General features: G+C 41.2%; 1 protein-coding gene across 1 annotated transcript in view; it reads right to left on the bottom strand.

Annotated features, from left to right (window-relative positions):
- Positions 1 to 4,873, bottom strand: part of fam222aa (family with sequence similarity 222 member Aa) — a 218,967-nt gene extending 214,094 nt beyond the window's left edge. The window contains exon 1 of the mRNA XM_060843494.1: positions 4,666 to 4,873. The gene's annotated coding sequence lies outside the window, so the exon portion shown is untranslated. The remainder of the gene's footprint in view (positions 1 to 4,665) is intronic.
- Between the last annotated feature and the right edge of the window lie 8,106 nt (positions 4,874 to 12,979).

Below are 12,979 nucleotides of genomic sequence, written 5' to 3'. Positions count from 1 at the left end.
ACACTAGCGTGTTTTTTTTTCTCACAGTTGTTAGTTACTTTGCTTTTATTCATTTTCGTCAGTCCCAGATTCAACATTCATTGCCGAGGGATTTCCTATGTTCTGACTCAGTTAACGCTCCGCCATTTTCTTACTCTCACCCACACATAGTGGCTGCCAGTGTGAAGAGGCCCGTATTGTTCCTGATCCCTCATTCTATAATTAAAAAATATTTGGTGTTTACATTGCTATCCCTTGCAAGTCTTCATGCTGTATTTTTAGAACTCTTAACCTGTTTTGTCTCCCTTTGTTGGTTCTTGTGTCTATCCCAACTGTCAGGATAGGTGCTACTTTGTTTGCTTGCACACTTTTTCTTTTAGTTCCTAGGACTCCCCCTCAAACTACACAGTAGAGGTACCTACATCAAATGAACTGTAGTCATTCAAAGTGGCAGGTTTATCACCATCTTTCAAAGGACAACAGCAAGATATTCTGGACCAACATTGAAGTCCATATCCCTGAATAAATAAAAAAAGAGGAACTGTTGGTGCAGATCAATAAATTGTGAAGACTATCTTTTACTTTTCTGTATTTTTGACTGTGGACTAAAACAGGAAGAGCTCTATTTTAAAAAGCAAGGATTATAGAAAGGGTAACTGCACATTTTAAAAGTAAACCCTCTAAAATTCATGGTCACTCATTAACACCTCAAATCTGAAGAAAGCCAGTTAAATTTCCCTCGTCAGTTGCTGTAAGTTGTGTGAATCAGTCATCCTGTATCACCTGTAAGCAAGTGAGGGAACCTGGTGAAGGAAGATCAGGAGCAGTAGATCCTGACAAGCCAAAAGGATAGTCTCAGCAAATGCTATAGAGATGGACATTTATCTGTCTTCCTATTCTTGCTCTCTACCCAAAACAGCAGAGTTTTGTTTTTTTGTCTGACTGCATATGTATACAGAGTTTGAGGCTGACAGTTCATAAATTGTTTATGTATAGCTAGAAAATATTTATTTGTAATAGCTACTAATTTTTGCTGAAAAATCCAATTGGGAGGAATCAATCAACCTAGATCTAAAGCACAGGTAAATTGGGGAATTTTGCATGCTTTTATGAAGTCTTAACCTTTGAAACGACTCCAAATAATAGCAGGGGTTGATTTCCAGCATACTACCTAAGTGAGACGCCAAAAATACTGCACAACTTTCACAGCAGATAATCAATTAAGTGACATAAATTGAGACACATCTGCATTCCATGAACACAATTCCCCACCCAACTTTTCTTCCACCTCTCACTGCCTGCAGCCACATTATTCTTAAAACATGAATTCCATTCAATATTTTCATGGAGTGGACATGAAACCCATGAACAAATTGCAGGGTGGGGGAGGTTATTTTTATTTAGGTTTACATTGAGGTTTGACTCTGGAGTTTAATTTAAAATGATAACAGAAAATAAATTTGAACTCCATATATTTTTTAAAAATGATTCCATCCAACTAATGGTGAAGTCAAGACTACAGCAAAGACAAAAATATAAACATTTTACATTGAGATGCAAAAACTGAAAAGTGGACTTTAGAAAAAAAGTTGCACTATTTCATTGCAAATAGGTAGGAATATGTAAGCAATGTTTCAGAACAAGTGCAAGGGATAAAAATTGACTTCTCAAAACATTCAATTAAACTGTTGTTGGTAGATGTATCACTTCTGCCATATCACCCCAAAGAAACTTCAGATGGCACACACACCTTCCAACCTTTGTAATATTGTATATCCTATTAGGCATTTAATCATTTCTACCCACACATACAGTAATGTAGTTCCATGAGGGCTCTCCTGGCATAGATGGATTTTCAATAATACGCTGACATTCTAACCAACCAGTTAATGTTCGGAGCTGAATAACTGAACATTATACTGAAGTAGGGGTAGAACACCAAGATTAAATAATGCAAATACTTTATGGTTATATACAGTGCACATTCCTATTACTTTGGAATGGTTTCCATAATTCATGAAAATTTTAAATATTTATATCTGAAATAACAAAATGATTTTAATCTTAAAATCAGCTGAGGGGTTTGTAGATAATCAAGATTAAACCACAACCTTACTGGTCAAAATATATTATTAAGTGAAGGTTAAGCTACATTAAATACAGACACATTTATTCATGTTTACTGTTGAATTCATGAACTATCGCTATGAGCTATTCTGCAGTTGAAAAGCAAATAGTATTTGTGGTTCACATTTAGCAAACAAACCCAGAGATAAAATTACAGCATTTCACTCAGTCCCAGGTGCCTGATTAAATAAATAATTCAGTCTCAATAAAAAAAGTGAAAATAAACCTAAATAAAACTTAAAGATAGTATTAAAAATCAGTGAATAAAAAAACTACTGCAAAGTCATTATTTTCTAAGACACTGTGGCATTAATAACTGTAAGAATTTCTCAGTCATAAAAGTTTGGTTTTCTTAAGAAAAGAGTTTACAAAATTACAAAATCTCATTAATAATGAAAGAAACAACAGGTCCCCTTTAAAGCACCTAATGCAATCTGGTCAATGACACTTATTAATATCTGTTCTAACTAATTGCCCTTGGAAGGCACATCCATTACATCAAAAACAGCTCTGTGCAGATGACTAACTGAGGTGATAAACAGACTGTAATCCTAAAGATGTTTCTAAAGATGTTTAGAAAAATGTTTATTCCATGCTACAATGTATTTTGTGGTATTCTTCACATAGCTTTAAAATAAAGGTATAGTAAGAATAGTCACTAAACATTGTGCCAAAAAAAGTTCATCATTCTTTAGCTTGGCTATTTTGAAGCAGCTTGTCCCTTAAATTAAAAATCTGAGGTCAAAATCTTCTAACTAACTCCTCTTTCATGTGGACAGACACTTTACTGTAAAAAAGTTATAACCATTTAGTAAGCTTGGATTAAAGATGATATCAACGGAAAATGCAGCAAATTAATTAATTTCTAAAGATACAAATCTATTTGAATATTTAACTAATATTTTTTCAAGAGTCAAATGGTTAGATCAAAAGAACGGATCGTCACGTAACAGTGGCATTATATATATTTTAAAATCTTTCTCTCGGGGTAAATATACATGAAAGCCGAGAGAATAAGAAACTCAGCCGAAGTGAGACACACCAACCCAGCAAATCTACTGACAAAAGTGGTAAAATAAACACAATATGATGTGGATAGAAATTAAAGTACGTTTAAGAAGAATAAACAACTGTCCGCATTATTGGCCATTCATGGCGAAAGGTCTCGATCGCCGCATAAAATATATTTACAAAATGATTCAGAAACGCTTCACTGAAATCACCGCCTTTCACCCATCGATCAAATCAATATTGACCTCGCGGAAAGAAAAATTCGCAAGAATGGAAAGGATAGTAACCTTATTTAGCAATTATACCATTTCCGTCTCCCGATATGCAGTTACGTGTGAATGTGAAAAAATGTCTAATTATGTTTTTGTCAGTATGAAAACAACAAAACGTCTCTTTCATGCTAGACACCTTCACAAAAAGCGTCTTACTTCTAAGTTTGGGGTGGAGGGAGGGGAGAGGAGAAGGAGAGAGAGGAGGAATTTTCGTCTTTTTTGACATTCACCCGGAGAAGGAAACCCATTAAACTTTGCATCTGGTTTCTGACATGACGAAAGCATTCAGGAGGAAAATATTCAATAAAAAGAAATGCAATTACAGTTTGCCTCCTTCTGGATTCCGACTTGGTGCCCATGAAGCCGCCAACACCAGTGAAAGGCATCCAGATTAATAATTATTATTAATTCTGGACAGCTCCCTATCGTTGTAGAGAAAGACGGACCCACTTACATAGATGCATTAGATGAAACAACAAGTCCATGATAGACATGGAAGCACTCGGGGCTGAAAAGGATTGCGGAGTAAGAGTGCAAACTGACAGGAGGTTTCAGGTCTGTGTATGTGCTCGCTTATTATTCCAATTTTATGCAAAGAAACCATTCCACCCAGTTGTTCGCTGACAGCCTCACCTCTCTCTCTCTACATCTTAGCCCTTCCACAAGCCGCAACTGCTAGAGCTACGAATCGGAGAACTTGCACGGACTCCCCCATCCATCCATCTCTCCTAGCCCCAGCCGGTGGGCCGCCTTCGCAATTGCTGCAGCAACCCTCCCCCCCCCCCCCCCCCAACCCCCACACCCCCCCCCACACACACCTCAGCAACCGGCTCGCGCGAATAGCGACCACCAGCACCCCCGCCTTTCAACAAACCCAACCGACTCTCCCACTCTGACTCGCGCTTTCCCCCCGTGGCTCCTGCCAACCGCCACCTCCAGCTCGCGCTGCCCTCTCCGCCCGGCCTATTCACTGAAGCAATCAGCTCGAGCGTGTCCCCCAGCCCCTACCAGCCTCGGCCGCTCGCGCTCACCACCTTCCCCTCCCCACAACCGCCTCCGCTCGCGCTACCCCTGCGCCGCACCATCTCACAAAGCTGCTCCCACCCCTCTCCTCCTCCGATCGCTCTCACTTTCTCCCAACCGGAGTATAGGAGAGGAGCCATCCTCCTCCGACGATGGGGATGATCAGTTGTCAAACACCTTTAACCCCCATCTGCCATTGCCAGACTGGCACGCTCAAACAGCAACAAGAAGGAAATAACAGCTCCGCGCTCACCTGCTCTCTTGAATCTTTGTTGCGGCGCCGAATCGGCAGCTGTGCGAGGTGAGCAGCGCGGACACTTTTTGGTGCTGCCCATTGCATTGAGCGTAGCGCAGCCAAGTGAAGAGCACACATTCATGAAGCGCCGCTGCTGAGAATTGATTTACGCCTGCGCAAAGCCACCGGAACCCAGGCTTGCGGCATTTATTTCGGGGACTGAGCGGTCACTCTCGCGAGAGGAGGAAGCTGTAATCGGCTGAGGGGCATTTGCAGGTGTGGAGGAGGTATGTGTGTAGACTTTGAAGTCTTAACTTATATCCCGAGATTCAATGGTGTGTAGAAAAGTGAAGAGACTTTTTTGAACAAAATGATGCAGGTAGAGAAATACTTTTGAAAGTCGCCTGGTAATAGCCATCTCCAAGGTCTTCAGACGTTTTTCCTACGCCCCTCGTTTACCTTCACGCTCTCCCCCCCCCCCCGTTTCTCTATTCTCCTGCATCTCCTCTTATACATACCCTATCTTCCCTGTATACAATCTTTTCTTCTCTCTAACAGCACGGTGGCTCAGTGGATAGCACTGCTGCCTCATAGCACCAGGGTCCCAGATTCGATTGTGTGGGGAGTTTGCACATTCTCCCCGTGTCTGCGTGGGTTTCCTCCGGGTGCTAGTGTTTCCTCCCACAGTCCAAAGATGAGCAGGTCAAAGGAATTGGCTATGCTAAATTGCCCATAGTGCTAGGTGCATTAGTCAGAGGGAAATACGTCTGGGTGGCTTACTGTTCAGAGGGTTGGTGTGGACTTGTTGGGCCGAAGAGCCTTTTTCCGCACTGTTGGGAATCTAATCTAATCTCTGACATTCACATATTTAAAAAAACAGAAAAAACTTTAGCCATTCCTATTCCTATTGACCTATTCTTATAGATAGGATAGTGAAGAAGGGGTTTTGGTTTACTTTCCTTCAGTGGTCAGAGCATTGAGTACAGGAGTTGGGAGCTGTACAGGACATTGGTTAGGCCACTTTTGGAATATCGTGAGCAACTCTAGCCTTCCTATCTGAAGGATACTATGAAGCTTGAAAGGGTTCAAAAGAGATTTACAAGGATGTTGCCAGGGTTGGAGGATTTGAGCTATAGGGAGAGGTTGAATAAGCTGGGGCTATTTTCCCTGAAGCTTCGGAGGCTGAGGGATGACCTTTATAGAGGTTTATAAAATCATGAGGGGCATGGATAGGATAAACAGACAAGGTCTTTTCCTTGGGGTGAGGCAGTCAAGAACTAGAGGGATATAGGTTTAGGGCGAGAGGGGAAAGATAGAAAAGGGCTTTAACGGGCAACGTTTTCACACAGTGGTGTGTTTTTGGAATGAGCTGCCAGAGGTGGTGGACAATGGTACAATTGTGGTATTTTAAAAAACAGCTGTATGGGTATATGAATAGGAAGAGTTTACAGGGATATGGGTGAAGTACTGGCAAATGGCACGAGGTTAGATAGGATATGTGGTCAAGTGGGATCAAAGGGTCTGTTTCCATGCTGTACATCTCTGACTCTATGCTTACAGAGAAACCGAGCATTTGGTTGTAGTTACTCTTGTGAAAAATCCATATACACTTTTGTGAGAGAGAGTGCATTATTGAGGTTGATTATTGTCTCCTTGTGCAGATTTACAACAAAATTCTATGTAGGGCTCTAGCAAGACTGCAGCGATAATTCTTCATTCTTCTGTCTTCACAGTAATGATTCAAGGAAATGAAAACCAGAAGGTTGTGGAGCTAGCAGATGTTCTATCGTGATTATCACATGAGCAACTCAAGATAAAAAAAATCTAAAGAAGCATTTTGCACAACCAAAACTTAACTTTTAATCTTTACTGTCTCTAATTTATGGATGCTCTCTCAGTAAGTGACTCTGGCAAGGCTCAACAAAATAAAGCAAACAAACAGCAATATGGTAGCATCGATACATCTTTGAAGTGCCGGTAAGGACTTGTTGGGCCAAATGGCCTGTTTCCACACTATAGCAATTCTAGGAATTCTATGAAAATGTTTCTAGAAGGCAATGTTCTGCTGCCCAAAATCCAGAATCATCATCAGCATTGTCATCATACTCAACATGGAGCAGACTGAACTTCTCTAGAAGATCTAAGAAGCTCATGTGAATTGAGAAATATTAGTTCAGGCCAAATTAGCTGAATACTTGGTAGCTTTTACAAAACATTAAAAGAACATGATCCACTCACAATGTATGCCCAGAGGTATAAAATGCAACAGCAAATGGAGATGAAATCCCACTAGATCATGGCATTCTGTGGTAGTCAATTTATTTACTATCAACTAATAATAACATTTCATAGATGCAGACTTTCACTCAAACTTCCCACTCATCTGAAAGGTAAAAGATTTGAGACCTACAATCAGAGCAGCAATGCGAGTTTGTTTCTGAGCAAAGAATTCCTGAAAGAATGATGTCACAATGGAAGTCAATTTGCTTCCAAAGGATTTAAGGAGTTAGCTGAAAATATGGATTCATCATCATCACAGTGCATGACGGTCAGGGATTATAGGAAGACACATTCAGACAGTCAAGAGACAAAGAAAGACTCGAATCTTACCTTATTGTCAATCTGAGCTAAATTTCTCGAGGCTGACATGGAATCATCTCCCAAGCTACTAACTGGCAGAAATACCATACGATTTTGCTAAGAAAGGTATATCGTCCAAATGACTGTGTGAAAGTAAGGCAACAATCGCTGATACACTGGTAGGAGGTGGTTAACACTTTAGTAAGGATGCCAAATGCTTGCCTGAGTTGTTGAGAGGCCAAACCTCTCCCGTAAATGATCTAATCCCGAGAACCTTGAGCTCAGTAAAATCTAAAAATGTACAAAATAGAAGTAGGAATAGGTCATTAAGATTTAAGAAGCTCGCATGTGAATTGAGAATATTAGTTCAGGCCAAATTAACAATATGATCATGGCTGATTCGTTGTCTTAACACCATACTGCCACTTAATTCCACCCAGCTTCATGTCATCAGCAAAATATTAACTTTTTTGATTCTTTCATCCAAATCATTGATTATATACTTGAACAGCTGTGGCCAACCACTGATCCCTGTTGTACCCCATTAGTTACCATCTTGCACTCTGAAAAATAATTATTAGACTGAATCTTCCCACGTTTTGGCTGTGACAACTTCAAATAAGGCTTCCTTTCACAAGTTAAGGTGATTTTCCTGACACAATCTTTCACTGCTCATCTCAATAATTATTGAATCTGGCCTCCTTGACATCCTTGTTGGTTTGTTTGAGTGGGCAGAAAATGGCAAATAGAAGCAGCACAGTGGCTCAGTTGTTAGCACTGCTGCCTCACAGCACCAGGGTCCCAGGTTCGATTCCAGTCTCGGGCGACTGTCTGTGTGAAGTTTGCACATTCTCCCCATGTCTGCGTGAGTTTCCTCCAGGCGCTACGGTTTCCTCCCACAGTCCAAAGATATGCAGGTTAGGTGAATTGGCCAAGCTAATTTGCCCGTAATGTTAGGTGCATTAGTCAGAGGTAAATGTAGGAGAATGGGCCTGGGTGAGTTGCTCTTCAGAGGGTCGGAATGGACTTGTTGGGCCGAAGGGCCTGTTTCCACACTGTAGGGAATCTTTTAAAAAAAAATCAATCTGGAGAAGTGAGGTCACAATTTGGGGAGAATAAAGAAAAAATCAAGGGAATACACAATAAATGTGAATGTATTGAAAATCTTTTAGAAGAAGTGAGAGATCATGTCACAGCTCTCTGAAGGTGGTAGGTTAGGTAAAAAAGATGTAAAAGGTGGCAAATGGGATGCTTCCCTCTCTTGAATTAAAGAGTAGAGACAGAGTCATAGAGATGTACAGCATGGAAACAAACCATTCGGTCCAACCTGTCCATGCCGACCAGATATCCCAACCAAATCTAGCCCCATCTGCCAGCACCCGGCCCATATCCCTCCAAACACTTCCTATTCGTATACCCATCCAAATGCCTCTTAAATGTTGCAATTGTACCAGCCTCCATCACTTCCTCTGGCAGCTCGTTCCATACATGTACCACCCTCTGCGTGAAAAAGTTGCCCCTTAGGTCTCTTTTATATCTTTTCCCCTCTCACCCTAAACCTATGCCTTCTAGTTCTGTACTCCCCGACCCTAGGGAAAAGACTTTGCCTATTTACCCTATCTATGCCTCTCATAATTTTGTAAACCTCCGACCCTCCAGGGGAAACAGCCCCAGCCTGTTCAGCCTCTCCTTATAGCTCAAATCCACCAATCTTGGCAACATCCTTGTAAATCTTTTCTGAACCCTTTCCAGTTGCACAACATCTTTCCAACAGGAAGGAGACCAGAATTGCATGCAGTATTCCAACAGTGGCCTAACCAATGTCCTGTTCAGCCGCAACATGACCTCAACTCCTGTACTCAATACTCTGACCAATAAAAGAAAGCATACCAAACGCCTTCTTCACTATCCTATCTACCTACGACTCAAGGAGCTATGAACCTGCACTCCAAGGTCTCTTTGTTCAGCAACACTTCCTAGGACTGAAATTATATAAGACATTATTAAGCCAATGCTATATAATTCTCATTTCATTGTGGGAAGGACTATAAGATCATAAGACGTAGGAGTGGAAGTAAGGCCATTCGGCCCATTGAGTCCACTCTGCCATTCAATCATGGCTGATAGGCATTTCAACTCCACTTACCCGCATTCTCCCTGTAGCCCTTAATTCCTCGTGACATCAAGAATCTATCAATCTCTGCCTTGAAGACATTTAGCGTCCCGGCCTCCACTGCACTCTGCGGCAATGAATTCCACAGGCCCACCACTCTCTGGCTGAAGAAATGTCTTCGCATTTCTGTTCTGAATTGACCCCCTCTAATTCTAAGGCTGTGTCCATGGGTCCTAGTCTCCTCGCCTCTCAGAAACAATTTCGTAGCGTCCACCCTTTCCAAGCAAAAAAAAGAAAGTAAACATGCAAGAACGGATGAGCCCCTGGCAAGAGTCCACACGCAGGCCTGCTGCCACCTTGGAAAAAAAACTGGGATTATCCTCTATTCAGTTCATGGTAGGGTGGGGGTAGACAGCACTAAGCTATTCAAAAGACATGACTACTGTAGATACAAAACAGAGGACATTTACAAGAACCGTTTCAAGGCTTAAAAATTGTAGGTATGAGGTAAGATTGAATAGGTTAGTGCTGTCTACCCCCACCTACCATGAATTGAATTGAGGATAATCCCAGTTTTTTTTTCAAGGTGGCAGCAGACTAGCAGACCTGCGTGTGGACACTTGCCAGGGGCTCATCCGTTCTTGCATGTTTACTTTTTTTTGCTTTCTTTTTCTTTCTTATCTGTGTTTTGTTTTTCTTTTCTTTGGAGCCTCTGCAGCAGATTAGTCAGCAAAATCAGTGTGGCAGCTAATGTGGGCTGTACATGGAATGGCAGCTACTCCTTGCAGTCAGAGGTGAAAATGGACATGCCACATCACAGTACCTGGAGGTGGTGGTGGCAGCAGGAACATCCTCTGTTTGGGGCTTGCAGCAGCAGTGGCAGCAAAGTTTCTCCAGCAATCGAATGTGGTGGAAGCCGCTGACTTTTCAAGTGGCAGTACTGACAAGGCATCATCTCCGTAGACAGTGGCCAGAGCAGGACTCTTAGTTTTGGCAAGACAGTAGCAGTAGCTTGGTCTAGCAGCAGAGCCAGACACCCCTGGTTATAGTAGTAAAGACTCTTGTCTTTGGCGAGGTGCAGGCTGCAGTGGTGGTCACATGGTATGTCCAGAGCTGGGATTCCTAGCGTTATCGAGGTGGCAGTGGAGCCAGGGTTATGGCGTGAATTTGAGTTCAGCATGGGACCTGGCATCAGCAGCAGTGGCAGCAAAGTGGGCCCAAAAGCAGTGGTGATTCGACTCCTATGTTGATGTGTCCATTGAAGGCAGCAGGGAGATGGTGGAACAGGGGTGGCAGTGCAGATGTGATTTCTTTTAAGTTATATCTTTTATCCTTTTTATTCTTAAATTATCCAAAATTATTCTTAAATTATTCAATGCCAGATTGTGATGACTATTGAAGCTTTTCAGTGTAGTTTTCCGTATTATTCACTGTAAAATGTAAGTGACAATAAGTAAATCATTCATCGTTCAATTAAGGACATTCCAAACCCTTGATTAATTTCTGTTCAGATCCCCTACTGCCCTACCTGAAAACCCTGGATTATTTGGACTTGGCTTGTTAAATTGAATATGACCCAATCCCAGGATTTGGGGTCCCTAATCCCGACCCCACCAATGTGTGACTTTCCATTGTCATCCCCTGGACAAAGCCCTTGATTGAGTGTGGCAGTACCTCATAACTGACTGTAGTCTCAACTCACTTGACGAAGAGCTACTTTCCTTAGATCGTCAGATATGGCCATTAGGTTGAAGCACATGCAGTGTGATTACTACAGAACCTGCTGCCAAATTCTGACATGCTGTAGCTGTGACATTGACATAGCAACATGTCCACCCATTGGACTGTTCCCACTGGCAACCATGACAAGTCACCAAGATTTCTGTCTGCACCAAAAGGCAAGACAAAGCAAGACAGTGATGCTAACAGTGTTCAAGTAAGCACAGCGAATGAACACTAGGAAAGCAAGCTTAAAGTCTTGAGATGTATCCTGTTCAGAATGTCATTTAGACATTGAGGAGAAAATCAGACTTTCTTTTCAACATCACAAACTAAATTTCCCAATCTTACTACATTCTCCCAAAGGTCTCAGCATTGTCATGCTGCACAAAAACTGAGAAAATGCTGATTTATTCTATTCTCTGTTGTCTGTCGGCTAATCAATTCTATTCCATGTCAGTATATTACTCCTAATCCCATGTGCTTTAATGTTGCACACTAACCTCTCACATGGAGCTTCAAAAATTTTCTTAAAATCCAAATGCACCACATTCACTGGTTCTCCCATATCTGTTACAGTTGTCATGTCCTTTAAAAACACCTGTAGGCTTGTCAGACATTATTTTCCTTACATAAATCCAAATTGACTTTGTCTAATTCCATTGATATTTTCTCAATTCCCTGTTATCACTTCCCTTCTAATATATTCAAGCATTTTCCCTACAAATGATGTTAGGCTAAACAGTCCATAATTCCTTATTTGCTCCATCCTTTTTTTAATTAATGGTGTTACATTTTCCACACTTCAAATCTCTAGGACAGTCACAGAATCTACAGAATTTTAGAAGTTGTCAACCAATGCATTCACTGTTTTCATGGCGATTTATAATACCTTGGGATGTAGATTATCAGACGCTGAGGATTTATCAGCTCCCAATACAAGTAATTTCTCAAACACTTTTTAATAATACTAATTTCCTTTGATTTGTTTCTTCCCCGCACCTTGGTTACCTAGTATTTCTGATAAGTTATCTGTTTCTTCTTCCATTAAGAAATAACTAAAGTAGTTGTTTAACTGCACAGACATTTCCTTATTCTCCACTATCAATTTCCAGTTTTGAATTCTGAGGGATCGACATTTGTCATCATTAACAATTTGCACTTTACACACTTCTGGAAGCTTATACTGTCCATTTTTATGTCATTTAACCTTGTATTCTATTCTTTCCTTCTTAGTCAATCTGTTGGTCCTCCTGTGCTGAATTTTAAATTGCTCCCAATCTTCAGACTTGCTCAATTTTTGAGGAACTCTGAATGAATCCTCTTTGGATCTACTATCCTTTCTTTTGTTAGCCATGGTTGGGCCACTTTTCATGGTGTTTTTGTGCCAGACTGGAATGTATAACTGTTGTGATTCATGCATTTGTTCCATAAATATTAAACATTGCCTATCCAGTGTCATATCTTCATTCTTAATTGAGATAGAAAGTGAAGTGGTCCAATTCAAAAATTTAGAATTTAAATTTAAACAAAGCAAACTAGGATGTATATATGTAGGTATGAGTGATTGTTTGTTTGGGCAGATGGTGTCCCTGCTGAGGCATTGAAGTGTGAAGGCAAAAAGCGTCTGCTGTAGTGACATGCCTTTGTCTGCCTTTATCTGGGGAAGGAGGAGAGCATTCTGGGTGAACTCAGATGCCACAGTCATAATATTTTCAAAAAAGGGAACAAGTGTGACTGTGGTAACTACAGGAGAATCTCTCTGACTGTTCCAATGGTTAATAGCATCGCCAAGGTCCTACTCAACCATCTCCTCCCTGTGGCTGAAGAACTCTTCCTGGAGTCGCAATGTGGCTTTTGGCCATGGAAGGGTACAATGGACAGGATTTCACCACATGACAACTGCAGGAGAAATGCAGA

Source organism: Hemiscyllium ocellatum, chromosome 24, assembly GCF_020745735.1.
Source record: "Hemiscyllium ocellatum isolate sHemOce1 chromosome 24, sHemOce1.pat.X.cur, whole genome shotgun sequence".
Taxonomy (NCBI): Eukaryota; Metazoa; Chordata; class Chondrichthyes; order Orectolobiformes; family Hemiscylliidae; genus Hemiscyllium; species Hemiscyllium ocellatum.
Note: the sequence above shows the minus strand (reverse complement) of the source record. Positions and strands in the feature narration are given on the sequence as shown.